The sequence below is a fragment of the Mesocricetus auratus genome, unplaced genomic scaffold (assembly GCF_017639785.1).
Source record: "Mesocricetus auratus isolate SY011 unplaced genomic scaffold, BCM_Maur_2.0 Super-Scaffold_100004, whole genome shotgun sequence".
Lineage (NCBI taxonomy): Eukaryota > Metazoa > Chordata > Mammalia > Rodentia > Cricetidae > Mesocricetus > Mesocricetus auratus.
This window is the reverse complement of record NW_024429189.1, coordinates 82,765,317-82,790,595: the sequence shown is the minus strand read 5'-3', so window position 1 is coordinate 82,790,595 and position 25,279 is coordinate 82,765,317. Positions and strand designations below refer to the sequence as shown.

The 25,279-nt window shown below is 39.3% G+C and overlaps 1 long non-coding RNA gene across 1 annotated transcript; it reads right to left on the bottom strand.

The window, feature by feature from the left end:
* Positions 1–3,445: 3,445 nt before the first annotated feature.
* LOC121140232 lies at positions 3,446–24,717 on the bottom strand. Its single transcript, XR_005877024.1, has 4 exons — positions 24,525–24,717; positions 6,614–6,739; positions 4,849–4,983; positions 3,446–3,568 (listed from the first exon to the last, which is right to left on the bottom strand). It is a non-coding gene; the product is annotated as an uncharacterized LOC121140232 (long non-coding RNA).
* Between the last annotated feature and the right edge of the window lie 562 nt (positions 24,718–25,279).

Genomic DNA, 25,279 nt, shown 5'->3' with positions numbered 1-25,279 from the left:
CACAACAGGCAGTTCACAGCTGTCTATAACTCCAGCTCCAAAGGATCTGATACCTCTCCAGCCTCCACAAATAATTTGTTTAATTTTCAATTCTTTACTTGTTAGTTAAATATTAATATTAAATTAAGTAATACTAAATATTATTCAATGATGATAACTTAATTTTATTTAAATACTAAATAATAAATTTTAATATATAAATTTATTTATTTAAAAATAAATATTATTAAGACTATACAAGATACCAGGTTGTGGTGACTCACACCTTTAGTCCCAGGTGGATCTCTGAATTTGAAGCCAATAAGTTCTAGTACAACAAGGACTACACAGAGAAACCCTGTCTTGAAGAAATCACAAGAATACCCTCAGAAACAACTAACCTGGCTCACAGGAACTCACAGAGTCTGAGCCAACAACCAGGGAGCCTACATGGGATGAACCTAAGCCCTCTACATGTATTTGACAGTTGTGTATCTTGAGCTATTTGTGGGACTCCTAACAATGGGAGCAAAGGTTGTTTCTAACATTTTGGCTGGCTCTTGGGAACCTATTCCTCATACTGGATTTCCTTGCCCAGTCTAAACACAAGAAGAGGTACTTAGTCTTACTGCAACTTGATATGCCATGCTTTATTGATACCCTTGGAAGGCCTGCCCCTTTCTGAACAAAAACACAAAAGAAGTAGATTGGGTAGGGGAGGGAATGGGAGGAGAGAAGGGAGGGAAACTATAATTGGTAAGATAAATAATTCACTAAATTTTTTAATTTTGGTTTTTTTGAGAGAGTGTTTTTCTGTAGCATTGGAACCTGCCCTGAAACTCACTCTATAGGCCAGGCTGACCTCGAACTCATAGATATCCACCTACTTCTGCCCCCTGAGTGCTGGGACTAAAGGCATGCACCACCACTGCCCAGCTTAAATAAAAATTTAAAAAAGGAAAATTTTAAGGAAGAGAAAAATGTTATTATCAGTATGGCAGTTTTATTTAGAGGGAAAACAAACATAAAATGTGAAGATAACAAAATTAGATTCTTTACAGTTAATCTGGAAGCCATGTACCCGATTCTTAACATCACACCATTGCAAAGAGAAAGTGAAAGGTGGGCTCTATAATTCACTTTTTCTACATCAAACAGTTCAAGGTGGATCTTTCAATGTATACTTTGCTTAAGATCTGTCATTTCCATATGATTCCAAGTTAGGTATACTAAGGACTGAACATCAGAAAGTAAGTATCTTAACATGAATGTGGATGAGCAAAAGACTGTTTGCAGTTAATTGTTTGATTCTGTGTTTAAGATTTCTTGATATTTATGGATTGAGTGTTTTATCTTCTGCAAACATTGTTTTGAAAGAAACAATGGGTTCATCACAGCACCATTGATGTTTGTGCAATCTTATAACAGTCATGTAGTCATTAATAATAATGTTTTTTAATATTCCATGCCTGATTTTTTTCAAAGAGATTTATTTATGTAATACAACACTCATTGGAAATTTATGGATTATGCACTATTCTTAATCCTATTTTACAAATGTATAAAAAGAAGGTACAAAGGTCAACTAACTGTCCAAGGTCATAGCACTATCTAAACATTTGTGTGCAAGTCTGTAGATTGTACAAAAGTCTGTAAATGATAATTGTCTTGGAATTTGTAAAGTTTGATAGACACTTTAGAAGGATAAAGATTGATAATATGCTTTAATTTGTTTGCTATTGTTAGTATTAAATACATGTAGAGAATGTAAATTTTTTAAAAGCTGAGAAAAAACAAAGCTAAATAAATAAATAAATGACTGTATGAGGACCCTCATCCCTGAAAATTTTATGTCTTATACATGGTACCATCATACCTAATTATTGCTTCTTGTTTGCAGTTTCAGAGATCTGTCTCACTATAATAGGTCTAATCCTACAGGAATACATGTAGAGGTTCCACCAATATTTCTATGAACTATTCACTCTAAGCATGCATTCTGATACTGGGAAAATGACCCCAGAGTGGTTCATGGACCCAGTGGACCCATTCTGAGCTGGGACTTCAGCCAGAATTTATTTTCAGGCCTTAGATACCCTCATGTTAAGGGGTCATGAGGAAGTTTTGGGTCTCTAAGTCAGCAGTCCTTAAAATATCTGGTCATTCCCCTTCCCCAGTGAACAGTGATCATAGTAAATGAGCCAGGGGTCCCTTTGGGAGCAGAATTAGAGAATCACTGCTGGGTGTACTTTTTATGGTGTGGCAGGATCCTCTGAGAATTCTGAATCTAAAAACTGGCTCAAGTCCAAAAACTGGGCAAGAGGTCAACATTTTTCATTAGCAAAGTTGCTATAAGCATTATACGTTCCTAAACTCCTTTGTTTTGCAGAGATGTGTAATGTCATTGTCAACTGTCCACGTATCTGTCCCCAGTATCCAGGCTTCTATTCACTATTCCCATAGCACTCTACAGGTAAGGACTCTGCTACTACAACCTTGTTACCCACGGTGATTATCCATCCCTAGGTGTGGCTCGTGCTGCAGTTACTGAAGGGCCATCCCCTAGTCGTTGTGATGTCTGCGTCTTATCATCTTTATCATCACTACTAAGAAACTCTTGTTTTACATTTTAATGTTTACTTACTTATTTTGTTTGAGTGTTGTGGGGAGTGGATGGATGAATGCTCATGTGTGGAGACATGTGACAACATGTGTATGTTGATCAGAGGACAACTTATTTGAGTCAGTTCTCTCCTTTCATGGGGGGTTTCAGGAATTGAACTTAGGTCATCAGGCTTAGTAGCAAGTACTTTTTCCTCCTGAGCTATCTCACCAGCCAATAAGGAACTATCTTTATAACAACACTCGAGAATGTACTTTGACCTACACGGGGAAGTCATGATACAATTCAATTCTTTCACCAGTCTATTTCCTGTAGTTTTGATAAGGTTAACTCTAGGTTTTCTAAATGAAAATGTTTGGGTGGATGGCTTTCTGTTTGTATATCCACTGTATCAGGGCTTAAATAGTTTTCCACTCATGGCCCCTTTTCACTTAAGAAATTCTTATGTGGCACCCCTCCCCATTATATAAGCATATTTATATGGATATCTGTATATGGATATTGAAAATCAAATATTTTCTATTAATAAACTATAAAGAAATTTACTTTAAAACAATTATTTGTACATATGTAATTTTAAAGATGAGAAGTCAGAGAGATGGCTCAGTAGTTAAGAGTGCTTATTGCTTTTCCAGAGGACCTCGGTTCAATTTCCAGCACCTATGAAGTACACATGCATAAATGAAGGTATAACACTCAAACATATGAAAATCTTTAAAAGAAAAAGATGAAACCAAATTTTCATACTTATGGACAGATGCACTTGTTTCCTTTATATAAAGAATAAGATCTTTATCAAGTGTGACCTTTAATGCCAACACGTGGAGGCAGAGGCATGCTGATCTCTGAGTTAGGGGTCATTCCAGTGTACACAGTGAGCTTACAGGCTCAGGGATGGTGATAGGAAAGTATCAAAAGTCTTTGTTCTCTTTTATTCATCATTATGTCCCGTAACTGCTGAAAACCCTGTGTATATGGAAAGGGGAAATGCAATTCAGAGCACACAGCAATCTCAGATCTCAGTGGAGATGTGTATTCAGTGTTCATTTGCCACGAAGGCATAGATAGACACTACCAAGTGTTCAGAACCAAGGCTTCAGCGAAGCCACACTACAGTACCCACAAACCCTGCCAGAAAGTACTTTGGTTTGTTCTGTGTTTGGTTTTGAGCTAATAATTTTGATACATTGCATTCACAAACCTTTTCACTGTTGCCAAACTTTTTTATGACTTGCCCATTCGATTACTGGATTCCCTTTTGCTTTGGGACCTCCATTTTAATAAGCTATGCACTGTCAGGTGTGATGGTACAAGCCTTTAACCCCAGCACACAGGAGGCAGGTCTCTTTGATTTGTAGGCCAGCCTGTAAGTTGTAGGACAGCCAGAGCTACATAAAGAGACCTTGTTATTTTTATTTAGATTAGAAACAAGCTTCTTTTACATGTCAACGGTTCTCTCTCCCTCCCCTGGTCCCTTTTCCCCCACCAAACCCCTATTCCATTCCTTTTCTGCTCCCCAGGAAGGGTGAGGCCTTCCATGGGGAATCTTCAAAGTCTGTCATATTATTTGAAGCAGGGCCTAGGCCCTCCCCCAGGTGTCTAGGCTGAGACAGTATCCCTCTATGTGGAATGGGCTCCCAAAGTCCATTCATATACTAGGGATAAATATTGATCCCCTACCAGAGGCCCCACAGATTAACAAAACCTCCAAACTGACTGATACCCAAGTTCAGGGAGTCTGGATCAGTCCTATGCTGGTTTCCCAGCCATCAGTCTGGGGTCCATGAGCTCCCCTTTGTTCAGGTCAACTGTTTCTGTGGGTTTCTCCAGACTAGTGACCTTGTTTTGACTTTTTAAAAAAGCCATAGGCTGTAGTAACCCATGTTTCTAGGTTTTGGGTCCCTTCCATTGTCATCTACCATGATCTGCCGTGATCTGCCAGGATCTGCCATGCACATTGACATGAGGTTTTCTTCCTCTTTCCCATTTTTCTTCCTCCCCTTCTTTATATTTCTTTTTTTTTTAGATGAGATCTTCCTATACAGCTAGGCTGACCTTGACCTTGACATTGAATTCACCAAGTGGCTCAAACTTGGAATCCTTCTGCCTCACCGTCTTTAGTAATGAGATTCAAGCATGTACCACCAGCAGCTCTCACTTCCTTCATACTTAAAATAGCCATCACAGCAACATGCTAACTACTAACTGCTCCCACTGGGGTCTTTGATAGAACAGTGTATACTTACCACACATTAGAGTTCCTGTGTCAGTACAGTTCCTCTGGTTTACCTCCTTTCCCTTGTTTTAGCACCTTTGGGGTCCAGTTTCCTTACACATTCACTTGGGCATCACGTGGGCATACTGGCTAGATCCGTTGTCTCCTAAGATCCAGATGAAATATATTATGAATTAATCCTCTGAAGAGTTATGGGTCTAATATCCAGGAGGCAAGATGGTAGTATATCTTGAGGGGAAAGCAAGGGACCTCTCCATTTCTTCAAGTAAGAAAAAGCATTGACTTCTAGAAAAGAGAAGTACTATATCAGACATCTTTGCCAACCATAGCCACTACTATCATCAATGCTCAGGGAACATCCTGAACAAGGAAGTGGAGGTAATGTAGGAGCCAGAGGATGAGGAAGAGTGTTGTGAAATTCTGTTTTCTAGACATGATGCAGCTATTGTACGGACGAGCTCACGGCAGCTTCAGTTACCTGCACAAAATCCCATCATGCATGGGAAGAGTCTCACCAGGGCCGCCCCTAACTGAGGAACTATTAAAAGCTGGTGGGTGGGAGGCAGACATGCGCAGGAAGATGCAGAAGTGGTTAGAGGTGAATGGAGGTAGAATTAATCATATTTCATTGCATACATACATAAAATTCTCAGATAATAAAAATAAAAGCAAGTGTGAGACAGATCTTCAGACTTGGGGAGCTCAGGGAAAACAGAGATTTGAGCTTTTGAACTTTGTTGACCCAGGGTCCTTCCCACTCAGAGAGAAGTCTTGGCAATCATAATTTAAAGTTAAAAATAAAGCCTCTGTAGAGATACTACAGTAAATAGTAAACCCTGACTCACATCCGTGGCTCTTTCACTCTCCAGCTACAGTGGGTGGCAGTCTCCCCTGTGCTCTCTACTGATGACTTCTGACTTTTATACTACATTTAGCCTTGTCTCCGGTTCCTGAATAGCTTGCTATCCAGGCACACCATTCTGTAGTCTTTTATTGTCATTTACTGCTACAGTCTCAAAACACCTGAGATATGGCATCTTGAGCACTATTCCTTTCTTTTGATATCCCATCACAAACAGACTGCATTACTAGGTATTAGCTCCTTACTAATCACAGGAGACAGACGGGTCTTCATTTGTACCACCCAGCGGAAACTTAACGATCACGTTCCATTTTAGAGCCTGCATCACAGGACCATGTCACCATGATCACCTGTTATAAGTTGGCTTTCCTATAACATAAACTGTTTCTAAAATGGGTAAATAGGTGGCTTATCAGAGCATATTCCAAGATACAACATGTAAAAGGAACAAAAGGACCAGAGCTGGTGAGAATAGTGCTGACTTATAATGTAGGTGCCACAGAGGCCTCAGACAGCTGCCTGTAGAACTCTGGAGCTGTGGAGACCCATCAGAAACATCTCACTGAGGCAGAGTTCACTCAGTAGATCCACACTGACCCTGGAAAAGGACTCCAACTTTGAGCAAGATATTTGTCTTTGGTTATAGGCAAATTCCATGTGAGTACATGACACTCAGCTATTGGGAAAGACATATCTACCTCTAGATAAAGGAGTGTCCATCCCAGTGAGAATCTGGGTAGCATACCACCCTATCTACTATAAGCATCAGGGTAAGGGGAGGGTCCACACAACAAATGAAAAGTAAACAACTGAGCTTTGTTAGCTCTCCGATGTTAAGCAAGGTAAGCTCAAATCATCGTTAAGCAGGGAGTGATTCCAGATCCCAAATGCCTCTAATTTCAGAAAGCAAGACCTGTAGTCAAAGACAGGAAACACTTTGAATAACACATTCTTGTCCATCCTTAATGCAGTGCACTCCTCTCTTCAGTCATCCAAGCTGGGCAAGTAAATCAGGAAGGCTAAAATCCCAGGGAAGTATCTAGAAGAAAAAAAATTCATTTTCATGTACAAATATTCATGTTGGCTATTTTCACACCTCTGTGCCGTTTGTGACACTTTTATTCATCCCAGGGAACTTCTCTGAGCACTGAGAGTATAATTTAAAAACAAAACTTATTTGAAATAAATCATGAAGCCTAAAATGTAAGGGAGAAAAATCAGTAACAATACCTACTGCCACACACCCTGCATTGAAATGAAGTCCTACCGCTCTGCAACGGACTCTTACCAATCAGTTCTGGGCTTCTTAAAACAATGAGAATAGGATGGTGATGCTGTCATTTGTATACCCTCACCCAGTTCTCTAATGGAAAGCGGCCTTCCTCTGCAGAGTCACTCCTGACAATGTTAATGACTCACTTTAAAGCAGTATCTAGGCTATGATTCGTGACATTCAGACTGGTTAGATGGGAGGGTTCGTCAGGCTTCTGGGGAGTGTCTTGGATGCAGAAATGCCTTGAAGACAGCACTTTATTATATTTAGGACAAGTATGACATCCCACTTCAAGGGAAAAGCTCCTATACATATTGAGAAGGGATTTCTGTGGTTTAAGTGGGGAGGAGAACTTGGTTGAAAAGAATGTCTCTGTGTTTTTCTTTTTTTTTTTTTTTGAGGTAATATAAAGATGGGAAGCAGAGAAGTGGAGGTAGGAGGCAGTAGGATTATGGGTAACGGAAGAATTCTGCCTGAGGGTATATGCCTGCTTTGCCTATTCCTGTATAACTAGAATATTTATAATTCAAATACTTATCTTTAATAATTAAAAACCAAGGAACATTAAAGACAAAAGGTAGAGAATATTATGTACACATGTGTAGGCGCCATGCATTAAATCCCCACCCTAGCAAAATACAGCAAGGGGTGGCTTTTACAGGAGGTTAAAAAGTGAATATTTTAAATGTCTTGAAAACAGAATTTCTAATTCACTCCCGTTCTGCCAGGAGTGATTCCTTGACTTCTGATTCCTACACACATCATCAGTCATAGAGCTAGGAACTAAAAATATCCAGCATGGTGGTTTGACATCGGCACATCAACAATTAAAAAGGATACAAATATTTCAGATTTTCAAAACCATAAGACACCCCCCAAGATTTATGGAAACATTAGGCTTGCTCGGGAGAAGGAAAAGTCATTTCCAATTGTTTTCACTGAATACTCTGTAGCATCGTCTATGTAAACCACTTCTCACAATGGAATGTAGTATTCTCCACATCCAGGAATGCTCTCTGATCTTCTGCCTCTTCTCAGACAGCGAAGACACAAAGAGAAACAGCCATTGCTGTGAATTGGAAAGAGTGTTTGAAAGGAAAAAGAGACCTCAACTGTGCCCCCTGGTATTCTAAAGCTGTCAATTATAACTGTGATTACAATGAAAATACTGAAATAAAAACATATTTATTGTGAAGAAGAGGTAACTGCATTTAAAACAAAAACAAAGGGAAATAATGACCAAAATAAGATGACGTGACTGAATTATTGAAATAATAACTATATGTATATAGTTATTTTATACATATACATGATAACCATATAGTTTTTCAACCTAACAATCAATGCTAATGGTGATGATTAAAAACAAAAACTTTAATGTGAAATAAAATAATAAACTAGCAGAGCTCAACTGTTTATGCTACAGAAAGCAGAATACTTAGCAACCAAAATATGAACAAATGAAGACTGATGATCCGGAGTCATTGTTTTTGAGAAATGTGATTTCCATGGCAGTGAATCTACACACGATAGTTTCAACTTGTGTCTAAAAGCAGAGGTGTTAATATTTACACCTTTGCTAATTACAGCAAGGAAGAGATTAATGAAGAATTAAATGTTCCTCTCATTTTACCTTCCCATCACACTGCATAATTCCTAGTAGAACATTAACCCAACCTGACAACAATATGCTGCAAATGGAGAAGTAAGAAGGGAGACACACAGACTCCTCTGTTCTTCAGTGAAGACTAACAGGATCACTGACACTCAGATGACTCGGTGATTACAGGCAGTGAAAAAAACAAAAGGTTATGTAAAGACTCATTTTACAAAGCTGCTCGGTTTTGTAACAGGAACTAGGTTTGGGTTGCTATAATGACCCCACAAGAATCATCTGTTGTGCAGCCAAGAAGCTATTTCTATGCTATTAAAAATGGACAGGTGTTATTGTTGACCAATAACACCATCATTTAACCCAATTTGCCAGGGATGGTGTCTGTGGGGTACCAGCTAGAAAATAAGAACCTGCTGACTATGTGGCTGGATGAAGGGAATAACAAAATTACCCTTCTGCGAATATGTCTTGTTAATTAAAAGGAGTTCTAATTTTGCAAATGCCATGGTTTGGATCTGGGATGTCCCCAAAGGTCAATGTGTAAACGGATTGGTCCACATCCTGTTGCACTGTTGGAAGCTGATAAATCCTTTCAGGGGTGGGGCTTAGTTGGGGGTTCCTATCATTGAAATATTAACAATGAAGTGCTGCCTCATCACAGTTGTTCAAACACAAGGCCAAGAACGTACTGCTACCTCCCAAACTGGGAGCCAAAGGCAGACCTTTCGAGGAATGATGATTGAGGCAACAAGGATGCTGTATATTGTATTGTCTAAAGATGGGATATTTAAAAGAACAAGCTACTCTCCATGTTCAGATTCCTGGCATATCTGGAGAGTTTGAATCCCAGCAATTGCCATTGTCATATAATACTTTTCTTGTCTTGAAGGGAAAGTGTGAGCTCACAGAGAGGGGCCCTTATCTACATCCACTCTTGCTGTTTGTCTTATATCCTTATTAGCTTTCAACAAAGGGCAATCATAATTAAATTCTAAAGCAGTGGATGAAGTCACCCACACCATCATCTGACTAGCTGCAGATGATGACGGTGCCAATGACAATGTAACCCTGCTTTTCTTTGATTCTGGCTCGACAGCATTAACTCCCTGACCCCCTGCAGCTGTCAGTGCCACAGGCTGCTTAAGTGCTGTGCAAAAGCATTTCTGTTTTATTTGTTCTAAATTTACTGGCTATTAATTTCACAGTGTGACCTCCTAGTCTCTCATTAGTTGGCAAATTTCACTGTAGCCTTCAAAAAGCTAAAGATTCCCCTAAGTCCTTTCCTTTCTCCATGGCTATCTGGCCACCTTCCATAGCATATGGAAACCTCCTGCTTTTAAATGTCCATAGTACCCTTTTCTGAAATTCCCGTTACATGCATTTTGGGTACACTTATAAATGTATTCCATTCTTGAAATTTAATAATGGCTTATGTTCTTTATCCTCTTCCTCATTTTCTGAAAAATTGTAAGGGGAACAACTTATATTGTATAATGAATAGTTTTCACAGTATCGAGGAATTTAAAGCTCTTATTGGTGTTGTTCTCATTTATACAAATGAAGGAACAAGGAATGACTTCCACTGTCTTAAGGTAGCAGGTAAATTCCCTGAGCTTGAGTGTCATTGTCATCTCCTCTAGATATCTATCAAGGTCATGAACCTCCCATTCCTGGCCTAAATTTTAGATTTCAGACGAAAAATAGTTCATTTGTTGTTGTTCTGGTCAATACCAGAAATAATAACATTTTTCTGCTTGTGAATGAATGTCTGACTCTTTATGTGGACTCAAGGCCACAAGGATTTTGTGGTATCTTTTATGAGCAGCTGTATCCACCTATCTTACAGAAATATTATCTTTGCTCCAGTTAGGAGCTTGAAGGCATCATCCCTAGGTACTGTAAGCCCGATCTTAAGGAAAGAGCCACCATTACAGATAGTGTTTCAAAAACTCCTGTGGCATTTACCTCACTGCACTCGGTCCATAAAATCCACAGTGGATCTGTAGCAATGATAAACACTGAGAACAAGATAAAAGCTTGTAGGAATGAGTGACAGTGTCTCAAAATCAGCTATACAAAATTTTTTATTTAATAGAAGCACTCAGGCAAAGACAGGTGGATCTCTGTGAGTTCAAGGCCAGCCAGATCTATATAGTAAGTTACAAGATATCCAGGGCCCTCTACAAGAATACCAAGCAATCTTAAGCACTGAGTCATCTCTCCAGTCCCCATTTTTTATTCTTTGATCTAGGTTTTGCTTTTATATTGAGGATTACACTCTGAGCATTGTAACTTTACACTCAATGAATTGCAATAGCACAAATGTGCCATCTTTTCTTTTTCACAAATAAATCAGGAAAACTATTTAATAAAGATTGTTACAAGCAACTCCCTCCAGGTCCTAAGACTCCTTTTGCAAACAAATCAAAATAGATACATTGGGGATATTATGTCACATTAGAAATTATTCTCAAATTGACTGATGGGCTAGAAATAATAAGTATCTATTAACAATGCATCATTAAATTGGGGACAGTAAGGTTCTATACATTAAAGACTAGGCATGGGGCTAAATGAAACACTCATACTCATGCCCTGATGGAGAAAGTAAATAACTGTGAGCCTTCTAAAAGAGGAAGAACACTACACGATGGAAGATCTTAGGTGGAAAATTTAAATGGAATGAGATTTAATTTAGATAAATCTATAATCATTTGCTCATGAGAAAGCAACTCCTATGAAGTAATAGCAAACAAAATTCTGCAGAGAGGTCAGAAAAGAACTGAGTGCTGTGGCTGATGTTTACTGAACACTGATGAACACATTACAGGTGGAAATACTCTTGAGTTTAGTCTTTTCTATTGTTTCATATTCACCAGTTTACTGAAAACATGTGTCTGTCTAGTGTCTGCATCTATGACTTCCTATAAGCCTTTAGTTGGTGCCTGGGTTTTAGATCTGGAATCTTCTGAAGACTGATGAAATAAGGTCTCTCAAAATCCAAACAAGCTCACTACCCATACTCCCCTCTACTTCAAATGGCAACAAAAAGCAGTAAATAAGACTCTGGCTTCAGCTCTAGCAATGTCAATCTCAAATAAACAGCAGAGGCAAGACTGTAAATGTGGAAATCGATGATGATTCTTAGCTTTTATTTTGAAAATATCCAATACATACAGATCACAAATGATAGTCAATAATTGCTTGACATTGAGATCACAGTTATGAACAGTATCTACCTGATTACTTAGCAATTTTGATAAGAAATGAAAACAAAAGTTGAGTAGCATGCCATGAAGACATGTACCAAAAAACCCATATATATTTTTATATATATAAATATTTCAATGTGTGTGTGTCCAGATGTGTGTGTGTATAGAGAGATGTATATATACAAGGAATTAACATATTATAGGACAGTTCTAGCTATTCTGTAAACAACTATGTTGAATAGATAGGCATATGAATAGATGACAGATGGATGGATGGATGGATAGCTAGATAGACAGACAGACAGATAGATATCCATTACTTATCACCATGTGAGCACACTTTAATTTTTATGCAGAGTGAAAACTAACTTTACAATGGAACAGTAGCTAAAAGCCAGCAATGAGCTATAGATTGAGGAGAATATTCTACAAATTTAACAGGACCTAAAGCCAGCATTGAACTTATACACATTGTTAAGAATAATGTATTTGCTCAATTTCAGGTTATTTTGCTAGTTTGTTGATCTAGAAGCCTTATAACCATGTATGGCAAGAGGTTTCTTTTCATTGGATTTTTTTTAGATTTTTCTATGAATTGTATAAAAATGTAGTAAGTACTGCAATCTCATGGCTAGCTATAAACTCACAAGGACAAAGAAAAACCATATCATTGAGTCAGGACTACAGTGGACATGCAGAGGAGGGAGCAAGTACCACTAGTCAGCCTGAAATACTCCAGAGACTGTCAAGAAACAGAAGAATTATTTCTAGCTACATTTATTTAAAGTTGATACAAGACTGACATAAAGAAAAATTCAAGGTCTTAGAAGATGGCTCAGTCAGTAAAGTACTTGACAAGCAACCTTAAAAACCTGAGTTTATATCCTCAGTACCTACATTAGAGTCTGGCATAGCAGCACACACATAGAAACCCAGAGCTGAACAGGAAGGAAGAGGTGCATTCCTAGAGTCAAGCTGAACTTCAGAGCTCAAGACTAATTGGTGAGCTTCAGGTTCAGTGAGACACCCTATCTCAAAAAGCAAGGGAAAGACATCCAATGTTGACCTCTACCCTCCACATCCATACACATACATGTGTGTTGGCACACATATGAACACATAACCACATGAACATGCACATATACCACACATACACAAAGTGCATACACACAAAAAGGGAAAATTCAAAACACCCTATATATTTATGTAAATAAATATGTATATATATCCTATATTACTTATGTCTAAGTTAATGTTAAATGATTATTTTCCAGTATATTGAAAATTCAAAGAAAATCAAATTGAAACATGTCATTTGAAATTTTTATGAAAAACTGTAGATAATAATTTTGTAAATTAGTTTTGCAAATACAGCTCCCAAATTTAGCTCCTCTTGTATGGTAGTGAAAAAATTTGTATCCTCTAACATCTCAAGCTTTCCTGGACAATAAAATGCCTTGAATTTCATGAGGGTGAACATGGTAAAGATACTGCGTTTTTTGGAGTGACTTCCACCAACTACACTGAAGCAGTTTCCAAGTTGTAGGTGCCTGAAGTTTCATTGATAATTTTTCCTAGGTAATGCTCTTGCATATTCAGCAATTCAAAGCCTTAAACTTTCTTACCCAAAAAGTTAGTCATTGATTATATTCATTGGCATTGTGTGTAGGTATCTCTAAGTTAGTACAGAAGCTGTCTTAAAGAAAATACACTTGCAAGATAGGGCTTTAAAAGTAACTGTCTTCTGCCAGATGTGGTGGCTCATACCTTCACTTAGAAGTCAGGAACAGGCAGATATCTTCATGGGCAAGGCTAGTCTGCATAGGGACTTCAGGACAGAGCTACCCACAGAGACTCTCTAAAACACAACAAAATTACTTTCCCATTAAAAAGGAGGTGGTACTCAGCTCCCATCACCAACACCAGGCAGCTTACAGCATCATTTTCTGGCCTTAGAGTATACCGACACACATGTGTGCTTGCACACATACACATATGAAAAATAGTCCTGGACTTTCTTTTTTACATCCCATTATAATAGAAGAATAGCCTGTGCTGAAGACACATGGAACACAGATTTCAGAGAAAGTAGCTAAGTGTTGCTATTCCCTTCCAGAACATGCTGGTGGATGACTGGCACACCCTCACTTTTGTGTTAGGCACTGTCAGAGAGGACACTTTCAGGAAGGTACCACAAACTGAAAGGTTCACCTCTGTCTTTCCTGCACCATGTGTAAACTCGGCAGATGAAAACAGAAGTAGTCTGGACTGGAGAGATGGCTCAGAGGTTAAGAGCACTGGCTGCTCTTCCAGAGGTCCTGAGTTCAATTCCTAGCAACCACATCGTGGCTCACAACCATCTATAATGAGAGTTGGTTCCCCACTGTATGCATAATAAATAAATACTTTAAAAAAAAGAAAACAGAAGTAGTGTTAAAAGAATCACAAGTTATTTCATACTCCTCGCAGTTAATCAGTTCTCACCTGTTTGTAAATTCAGTCATTTAAGGTGATATATACTGTAGCGATCACTCATGATTCTACCTGTGGTATTCTGAAAGAAAAGGTCCCCATAGGCTCATAAGAAGTGGCACTGTTAAGAGATGTGGTCATGATGGAGTGGGTGTGGCCTTGTTAGAGGAAGTGTGTTTCAACCTCTTCGCGCTGCCTTTGGATGCAGATCCAGAACTCTCAGCTACCTCTCCAGCATCATGTATGCAAGCACAGCACCATGCTTTCTGCCATGAGGATAATGGACTAAACCTCTGAACTGTAAGCTAGCCCCAATTAAATGTTTTCCTTTATAAGAGTAGTCATGGTCATGGTGTCTCTTCACAACAATAGAAACCCTACCTAAGACACTACCTATTATTTCCATGATGATGTATGAGTTAGTTTTCTCCCAAAGAAAGTAGGACACATAATTTCAATGATATTTGAAACTACTTTCTGAAAAGAAGAATGCTATAATTAAGTCATCAGGTTATATTGGAAAGCAACATGTCCATAATGTGGAAATGGCAATTTCGAGATCTCTCCCAAAGAAAGCCACATCAGGAAGCAGTGACTTAGAATGTAGGGAATGGTTAATATAATTCAAAATTGACTTATTTATAGCTGCAAAGTAAGACTGCACTCAAGGTTCCAGGGATGTCTCCTCAGAGTTTGCTGGGAGCTCCTTCACACTCAGGATGACGTCAGCAGGCAGGGAAAACAGCTTAGTTTGACAGTTTGCTGAATGGAAAGGTTATACTTACTGAGGCAGTCTATAAATAGAAGGGATGGACTTCAGAATTCTAAGAAGTGTAATCAGCAGTGTAAAAAAGTCATTTATACTTTCCAGTATTCAGCATTAAGTTCAAAACCATTTTGATTCTGCTGGAGAAATGGTTCAGTGTTTATGAGCATGCGCTGCATTTGCAGAAGATCTAAGTTTGAGTTCCAGCAGGCATCTTAGGCAGCTTACTATCTCCTATAACTCCAGTTCCAGAGAATCCAATACTTCTGGCTTGCATTGACACCTGCACTCACATGCGTGCGCGAGAGCACACACACACACACACACACACACACACACACACACAATTAAAAATGAAAATTTAGTAAAAAGAAAACATATCTGAGGAAACAATCAAGGAACATGAGTTAACAGTTACTTCTCACTGCTATGGTAATTCAGATGGAGTTTCCGCAGTGAGTAAAAAGGGACTATTTCCATTAAACCCAGGTCATGTATCATACACTACTACTGGTAGGTAATGTTTCCCCAGAGTAGGAGTATTTGTGATCTCAAGGAAAATGTCTCTACAGTGTATTCGATGTGACTGGTGAGTTTTTGTTTTTATTTCTTTGTTTTACAGTTGTACATCTCTGAATGTTCTGACTGTGACAATAGAGTTCTCTTTCTCTATTGGATTATAAGCATCACAGACAGGTCTGAGGAAGTCATAAAATCAGTCAGTAAAACTGGGCATTGTGGTGCACTCCTTTAATTACAGTACTAGGGAGGCAGAGGCAGGTGGATCTCTGTGAGCTTGAGGCCAGCCTGGTCTACAAAGGCAGTTTTAGTACAGCCAGGGCTACAGAGAGAAAGCCTATAGAAAGAAAAAAATGTAAAGCACCACAGATACTTTTTCATTCATTCCAGACTTTTGTAGATTCACTAACAAGATGATCATGTGAAAATGAGTGAGCAGCCTGGTGGAAAGGAAGTCACTCCTGTGAGGCTAATTTATTTCCTTCACCTCTTCCCAGACGTCTGCTCTCCCACCACAATCTTATTGATGTCCATGAAGGTGATCGTCATCACCTCTTCCATAGAAGTTTGGATATAGAACACAGAATCTATCTTTACTCTATTTTCTGTAGTTGGAAAATATTTGATTTGCTGTTTGCCAAGAGACATCGCAAGACTGGGTAATATAACATTCTTAAAGGGTGATTGACCTTCAAAAATTGCTCATTTGGCTTCTCCAGTGCCCACAATAGCTACGAGGAAAGTATGAAGTGAACTTCAAAATAAGACAGAGTTGATAAGGCCTGTAGCATACATTATTTGCAAGCTGTTTGTTTAAAACAGAGGAAGGTGGGAGATGGACTAATAGCTAAGAGCTTTAGCTGCTTTCCAGAGGACCAGGGTCTCGTTCCCAGCACATACATGGCAGCTCACAACTGTCCTTAATTCCATTTCTAAGGGATCTGATGCCCTCTTCTGGCTCCATGAAAACTAGGCACTCATGAGGTACACACACTTACGTGCAAGCAAAACATGAATACACACAAAATAAAAATAAATGTATGCTTTTTGCAAATTAAATCCACACCATTTCTTTATAATAAGAAATAATTTATAACAAAGTATGAAGGTCACAAGATTATAAGTGTCACAAACACCATAAAATACAGAAAAATAATATTTCAATTCATTATCTCATATCTCCTCTAAAATATATTTTACTGTGTATTCCCTTATACAAAAATCACTTTATCATAATAGAGAAAGATAACATTTTTTACTAACAAGGCTAATGAAAGTTATTTTTTTATTTTGGAAACTGGCATATATTCATTGTATAAAATAATGAGCGTCATAATATCTTATATGAATACATCATATTTATCCACTATTGATTCTCTTGTCTCCCTCCCCAAACTCTGTAGACCAGGCTGGCCTCGAACTGATAGACATCCACCTGCCTGTTTCCCGAGTGCTGGGATTAGATGTTTGTGCCACCACCACTTCCCAAACTCAATCTCATTGTACCCCCTTTCTCTTTTCAAATAGTGGGTATTTCTATATTTTGTCTTTTTGTCAACTGTATCCTACATATGAAAGAAAATATGAAATACTTGTCTGGATCTGGCTTATTTTACTTAACATGATGATCTCCAGTTACATCCATTTCCCTACAAATGACAGAGCTTTTCTTTGTAACTGAATAAAATTCCATGGTGTATATACACCACATTTTCTTAGTCAGTCATCAGTTGATGGGTACTAGGCTTATAGCACATCACATCTATTGTGAATACTGCCATGATGTATACGAGCATATATGGACAAGTTGTTGTCTTAATTAAATGCTGACTTAGATTTTCAAGTGATATACTTGCATCAGAAGGTGGTCTTATTTTCAATTTAAAGTTATATTTACTCTTAATATTTATAAGTTGAAAAGATTTCTCTCATTTTTCTTCCTAAATGGTGATTCTGATGTTGTACCAACTCTATCAGGACAAGGTGTTAAGTGGTTAAAACAGAATGCCTTATACGAAGAATCCATGCAAAGATGACTTCTGGGACTGAGGAGAGGGTTCAGTAGGTAAATAGCCTTCCACAATGCATGAGGACCTAAATTCAGATCCCTATAACTCACATAAAATGCCAGCCATCCTAGCACTTCCCTAGAACCTCAGGTTAGCATGAGAGAAGACAAACAGATCCCTGAAGCTTACTGGCCAGCCAACCTAGCAAATTCAGTGAGCTTCAGGTCTGGTATCTCAAAATAAAGATGGAGAGAGATCAAGAAAAACATCTGATACAAATATCAGACTTCCATGTGTGGACCAAGCCTCCCCACCCCTCCCACACACACATACACGAGCACACACCACATACATACAAACCATATGTGCACACAACACCCATACATACTCAAAACCAAAAATAATTTAAAGGGATGACTTTATTTGGTCATACCAACTGCCTCTAGTCCTGTTGCAGGTTTGTATTTGGAAATTAATTAGCTTCTACATGTGTCACATCAAAAATAAAAACAGCCTTTGAGAGAGGGCAGGGTTTCTGTCCTGGAACTGGTTTTGTAGACCAGGCTGACTTCAAATTCACAGGGATCCACCTGCCTCTGCCTCCCAAGTGCTGGGATTAAAGGCATGTGTCATCACCATTGTATAAGATTTGACCAAGACCCTGTGTGAGCTGTTGGAGTGGATCATGATAATATTCTCAGGAACCAAACAGGACAGTAACTCACTAAGTCCCAACCAAGTTTATAGCCACAAGAACATTCCCTCTCAAAATCTCAAAAACTGTCTCCCCAACATTGCCTAGCATGAGAGGGAAGTCAGAATAGACTCAAGAATAATCAAAACGACTGTGGTTAAAACGGTTTAATTTCACAAACATTTAAAAGATATCACCCTGGGAACAGATCATGTGAGTACCACCTATAGAAAGGGCACACTCAGGCATGGGACCTGGGAGGGGAAGAGCACTAAGTTCATGGTGAAGCCATTAGCACTAGCTATGGGGTCAGGAGTATAAAAACTCCAATCCTTTCCTAGTTTTACCACATTATCTGAAGCAAGGCAAGTCACACCTACAAAACAAATATGACAAAACTTGCCTTATGTGATTGTATTGCATTTAAATGAAATTTTATGCACATAAAATTTAGACTTTGAGCACTCAATAATTGGTAACTGTGTTTACCAGATTAAATTAGGACTAAATGTTCAGAATATTTTTTAAAAGACCTGAGTATATGCGTTATTATCTAAAATAAAGAACTTCAGTTTTCCAGTACAGGCTCTTTTACCCTAATTTCCTGTGTAATATTCCTTTACACTGTGTGAATGTGTGTGTGTGTGTGTGTGTGTGTGATTTTAATAAAGAAGCTGATTGGCTCCTGGTGGTGGCGGTACATGCCTTTAATCCCAACACTCAGAAAGCAGAAGCAGGCAGATCTTTGTGAGTTCAATGAAGCCTGGTCTACAGAGTGAGTTCCAGGACAGCCAGGGCTACACAAAGAAACCCTGTCTCGAAGAAGAAGGAGAAGGAGAAGAAGAACAAGAACAAGAACAAGAACAAGAACAAGAAGAACAAGAACAAAAAGAAGAACAAGAAGAAGAACAAGAAGAACAAGAACAAGAAGAAGAACAAGAACAAGAAGAAGAACAAGAACAAGAAGAAGAACAAGAAGAACAAGAAGAAGGAGAGGAGGAGAGGAGGAGGAGGAGGAAGACTGACTGGCAATAGATGGACAAGAAGAGATTGACTGGGTAGGAAATCCAAACTGAGAATGCTGGGATGAAGAAGAGTTGCTTCTGAAGAGTCACAAGCAAATGCAGAGAAAAGCAAGATGGGCACGGCATACTGAGCAAAGGTACCAAGCCACATAGTAAAGCGTAGATAAGAAATACGGGTTAATTTAAACATAAGAGTCAGCTAGTAACAAGCTTGAGCTATTGGCCAAACATTTATGATTGATGTTAAGTCTCCTGTGGTTTCTTGGGAGTGGATTTCAGGGCAGAAACTTCTGTCTACAATTTCCTATTCAAGAACACAGGTAATATCTCAGAGCTTGCTTGTTTGGGAGCTGTATGTTCTCCCAGACTCAGCTGTACCTTACCTGCTCTTTTTCTCTTCCTGACCATTAGTACAATCACTAAGTTCATTCTGTGAAGATCTGTAGCATCACTGGCGAAAAAAGTTCTATAATGTGGTACCACACTTGTCATTTTAAATTTAATAGTCAGGTTGAAGCTAAAAACTTGCAGTCATATGAATTTTATTCGACTAAAATTTTTATTTAATCCTCTAGATCTAAAATATGTAGTTTCATCATGTGATCAGTATTTTTATATTTGGGGGAGGAACTTATTATTCTAGGAATCTTGTGCATGCTAAGAGCAGACATTATCTCGAAGTTACACATCTGGACCAATACTTTTAACTATTAATGTCATATTTTGCATTCCATTTGTCTTACTGTCTTCAGACACCATATATATTTTACACTTGTAAGACTTTCAGTTCTGCATTCCACAAGCTCACTAGCCACACTGTGAGGGTCCCCATATTTTCCTGCATTATCTCCTACAGCATGAATAATTTGTGCCACACTACTTAGCGTGAAAATACAGAATGTGTTCACATTTACTTATTTTTCCTGAATGGCAGACCTTCTGTAGCTACTCTCTAGGTTCTTTGAAGAAGTGACTTTCTCTTAAGAGTCCTGTATGTCTGAGATGCTGTACCCCACTTCAGTAAACGTCTACTGATGGATGACTTGGGTATACTTAGTAATCCTAGATGGAAAAACACTCTCGACAATGTGCCTTCTGGTTGCGCTACACTCATCCCTCAGAGACTGTTGTTTATTCCAGAATGTAAACTCTCAGAGTGTGTGGAATAATGCCAAGTACAGCTGGTATTAGTAACTCTACTCTGGCATGTGTGTGGATAATGCAAGTGGCAAAAATATGAGAGGTGGGAAGAGGAAGAGAAAGACAGAGAGGAGACAAGACGGAAGTACTTCAGAGTGAGATGCAGAGCAGTGTAATCTCAGCACCACACCTCAAAGTGCAGGACCAATTTTTTAAATATTTACTTAGCACTAGTCAAAAATAGTGGGACACTTTAAAAACATGATCTGGAAAGGTGGCTCAACTGTTAAAGGCTAGGATCCCAACCAAAAATATATAAAACTGAAATTATTTTGTTTTTACTGATGTTTATGTGTATGCATGGGTGTGTACATATTGATACAGGTATCACAAAGACTTCCGAGCCCCTTGAGCTGGGATTACAGGCATCTGTGAGCTTCCAGTTACACATGCTGGTAATTGAACATGGATCTTCAATAAGTCTAACATATGCCCTTAGCCACTAAGCCATTTCTCTAGCTCAAGGCTAGAATTTTTTATTTGTTTTTTACCTGAGTCAGGTTCTCACTGGATAGCCCTAGCTGGCCTTGAACTCACTATATAGACCAGGTTAGCCTGGAACTCATAGAGATACTCCTGCCTCTGCCTTTCCAGTGCTAGAATTAAAGACAAGCACCACCATGCCCAACGTGAAACACTTTCGAATTGTAACTCTGCTGTGAAAGTCGAGGTGTGTTTTAAGTCACAACAAGGAGTGCCACACCCACTGACATTCTGCACCCAAGATATCATAATATGTTCAGCTCTTTTCATGAACCTTCAAAAATGCAATGTGGTAAGAGAAAAATGTCAAATTTCTGGCCTGCATGTTTTTAAATTTTTTGATAGGAATCACCAAGCCCCACAACACAGATGCAAAGGACTCAAATTTCACAACCTTGCAAAGGACCAAAGATTTTGCTAGCAGCTAGGTTTCCAAACAGGGGTTTCATTGCTCATGGCATCTAGAAACTGCAGTTTCTGATATGGAAAATCTCCAAGGTAGGGTGAAAAAAGCTGAAATGAAAAGGTGTGACTCATCTGGTGAAGCACTAACTTTTCTCTAGGGAAAAGAGTATCTTGGCATTTTATAGCTACACTTATTAAGAAAAAAACTTGACAATGTATCCTCATTGTGAACTTGACAAGAGGAATGCTTTCCACATTCTGTTACATTTGACCAAAGATGTCTTTGACATTTATGTCTTTTCCTGTGTGTATCAAAGACAAAGTTCAACCTCCTGGAGCTGGAGAGAGGGTTCAGTGGTTAAGACCATACACTGCTCTTGCAGAAAACTGGAGCTCAGTTTCCAGCACTCACAACCACCTGTAGCTCCAGCTCCATGAATCTGACTCCCTCTTCTGGTTTTGTTGCACCTGCATTCACATATACACATACACATATACACATATATACATATATATATAACATGCCTCCCAAATCTAATTCATAGAATGTTCACAGCCACGACTAAAGGAAATGCTGACATACTCAGATCAGTGCATCATTTAACCTTCATCTGAGAAGTTTCTATTTGCATATAGATGATAATTAACACAGGGACCACAACTAAAGTGCAGAGAATTAAGAATGTCCTGTGGAGATCCCCAAACAGCTCAAGCTGTCACCAGGACAGATGGACACTCTCTGAAAACAGGCAGTGGGGCCCCATTGCTGAGGACAGCTCATAAATTATAGAGGGGTCCATTCAACCAGTGCCTACATGGAGCCTTCACCCTTATGTTCTAGTCTCTTTGGAGCAGAGAGATGCTCTGCAGGCTACCAAAAGAGAAATATGGACACCAACCCACCTATAGAACTTTTGCCTTACAATCTGTCCTGCTAGTAAGATGTGCTGGGGCAATGGTCACTTGGGACTTGAGGGAGGGGCCAACCAATGTCAATTTTAATTTGAAGCCCACTCCATGAGAAGGAACCCACGCTTGACATTTCTCCGATGGCCAGGAACCAGAGACTGGGATAGAATCAAACAGTACTCATCTTTAAAAAAGAATCAATGAATGATACTCTGCTATAACTTTCATCAGTGCCTTGTCCAGTCATCATCAGAAAGGCTTCCTCTGGCAGCAGACTAGAGTGAATACAGAGACACACAGACAAACAATAGCCAGAGAGAGTCTAAATTAGAGGTTTCCATTGGATCTTTCCCCTGAGGTGTTGGAGAATCTGGCATAAGAGGGGGAGGAAAGACTGTAGGAGTCAGAGGGGATAGAAGACACCAGGAAAACATGACCCACTGAATTAACTAAGCAGGGTGCATATAGGCTCACAAAGACTGAAGTGGCAAGCATGGAGTCTGCATGGGTCTGCACCAGGTTCTCTGTGTATGTTGTGCCTGTTACCTTGGTGTCTTTGTGAAACTCCTAACTGCTATGGGAGTAAATGTGTTTTTGACTCTTTTGCATGATCTTGGGTCTCTTTTCCTCCTGTTGGATTTCTTTGTCCAGCCTTGGTGTGAGGGATTTTGCCTTGTCTGGTTATATTTTGTTTAATTGTGTTTAATTGTTGTCTTTTGGAGGCTTGTTCTTTTCTGAGGGGAGACAAATGGGATATGAATTGGGGGAGAAGGAACTGGGAGGAGTGGCAGGAGGGGAAATGATTGTGGGGTTGTATTGTATGAGAGAATTTATTTTCAATTAAAACGGAAGAAAAAGAAAAGAATGTTCAGCCCTAAAGAGATTGTATATACTCCATCCCACCTCCAAAACCTCAAATCCTTACATATGAGTGAGCAGAAAGAATATAAGGGCCAGAGAAAGCTGATGATTAGGAGGAAACCTCCTTTGGACACAGCAGGGCGGTTGCATGTATGAACACACAGTGATTGCAGCAGCATGTACAAACCCTGTACAAACACAACCCAGACCAATGCCAGCCAGCATGAAGAAGGAGCTGAGCACACAATCCCAAGCTAGCCATGGAGTGAGCAGCTGCCTGGAAAAGGAGAGACAGTGATCTCTAAGAGTGTAGCCCCCAGTAACTAGACCACACTCCAGTGGGAGAACACACATCCAGGAATATTTGGGCAGTACAAATTGGTCTTGAAACAGGGGTTGGGGGGGCACAAAGATTAGGTGGGTAGTGAATGAGGGGATTTTCTGGGAAAAACTGAAGAGGAAGATGAGTATGACCCAAACATGTTGTATAAAATGGGAAACTATCAAAGGACAAAAAGAGATAACAGTGACAGATAGCTCAGAGGCAGGGCACTTGCCTAGCATGAGGTCCCCTTGGTAGAAACAAACAAACAGCAACAACAAAAAACAATAGTCCTGGGGCATGATGAAACATACACACCGGTGACCCTCATACTCTGGAATGTATGAAGACTGAGGCTCAAGAGTTCAGGGCCAGCCTAGGATATAGAATGAGATGCTGTTTCGAAGTTTTTGTTTTTTTTAAGAAAAAGGTAACATTGATTCCTTAGTGTTGGAATATTACACTTATTGTTTTTTTTCTGCTTTTCTTATCAGATCCTCAGCAGGAGCTCCAGGAAATGCCATGTCTCCACCAAGCCTTCCTGAGAAGATTCCTTTTCCTTCAGTAATTTCCACTCACTGCTGTTTCCCACAAATAAATCCTAACTCAGCCATACAACTATGAACTTCTCAGAGCCCTACACCAGGTCTTACTCATCTCCTGTGGTGTTGGTAGCAGTGTCTCGGATAGGATCAGCACTCAATACCTAGTTGGTCATGGTCATGGGACCATCCTTCAGCCCACCATCCAAAGGTCTAGTTTAGTACCGGCCTTCCTGGAGACTCAAGAGTATTTTTGAATTTCTCTCTCACTTAATTCCATTCTTTGAATACCTTTTAAAATAAAGAAGATTGATGGGCCCAAATCATTTTTGTTCCAAACATTTCAAGTTGAATTTAAATTAAATCTGAAACCTTTTTTAAAAAATCTAATTATGGTCTAGTATCCAACACAGCTTCCCCCACACGCGCTTTCTTGGATATTCTTTTTTTTTTTTTTTTTTTGGTGGCTGGCCATAGTAAAAATTTTAGCTTATAAATATTTTTATAAGCTACCTACCATGGATGTTTTCCAAATATAGCGTCCTAAAATTTAATTCCGAATACTGGATCCATTTAGAAAGTGGTTGCTGCTCAACAATTTCAGAAGAAGGGAAATTGCATCATATGTAACATTTAAAGGAAACTCAGAAGTCAAATTCTCTATAAATAAGAAACACAGCCTCACAAATAAGCCGCAGGACTCCCACAGGGCTACGGTTAACCTCAACGCAAAGTCTTCTGGCACCATGAGCCACGCGCCCAATGAATTCGCAGGAAGAAAATGTCACATGTGACCTGTAGAGGGGGGAGTGCAAGTGCGTGGGCCTTGGATACCAACTAGGGAAGTGGTTCAAGAGTGAGAGGCCATTGAGGAGAAGGGGGCTGGTTGAGCTGTGGCCTTGGTGTTACCCCCGGGAAAGCGAGTAGTAACACTCCGTTGAGAGAGGTGCATTAACCTCTTCAGACCACTAGGGTTCAAAGTGTTCCGCAAGGGGTAATTTATTAAATGGCTCCTAATTGCTTGGTAATGTACCTTCCAAAAGTCATTTCTCTGAGCTGTGATTAGGCCTGGGCTTTGCCAAGAGCTGTCACTCTCTTTGCAACTCTATAAGGGAAGTCTAAGTCGTGGGAGTGGAGCCACTGGGCAGCTGTATCTCTAACACAAGAATTCCTCCATCAATGAAAAACAACTTTCCATTTAACCTCCCTGGGTGTAAATATCCCAATACAAAATCGGTGCACCATATCTTCCCACATCTTATTAATTATACA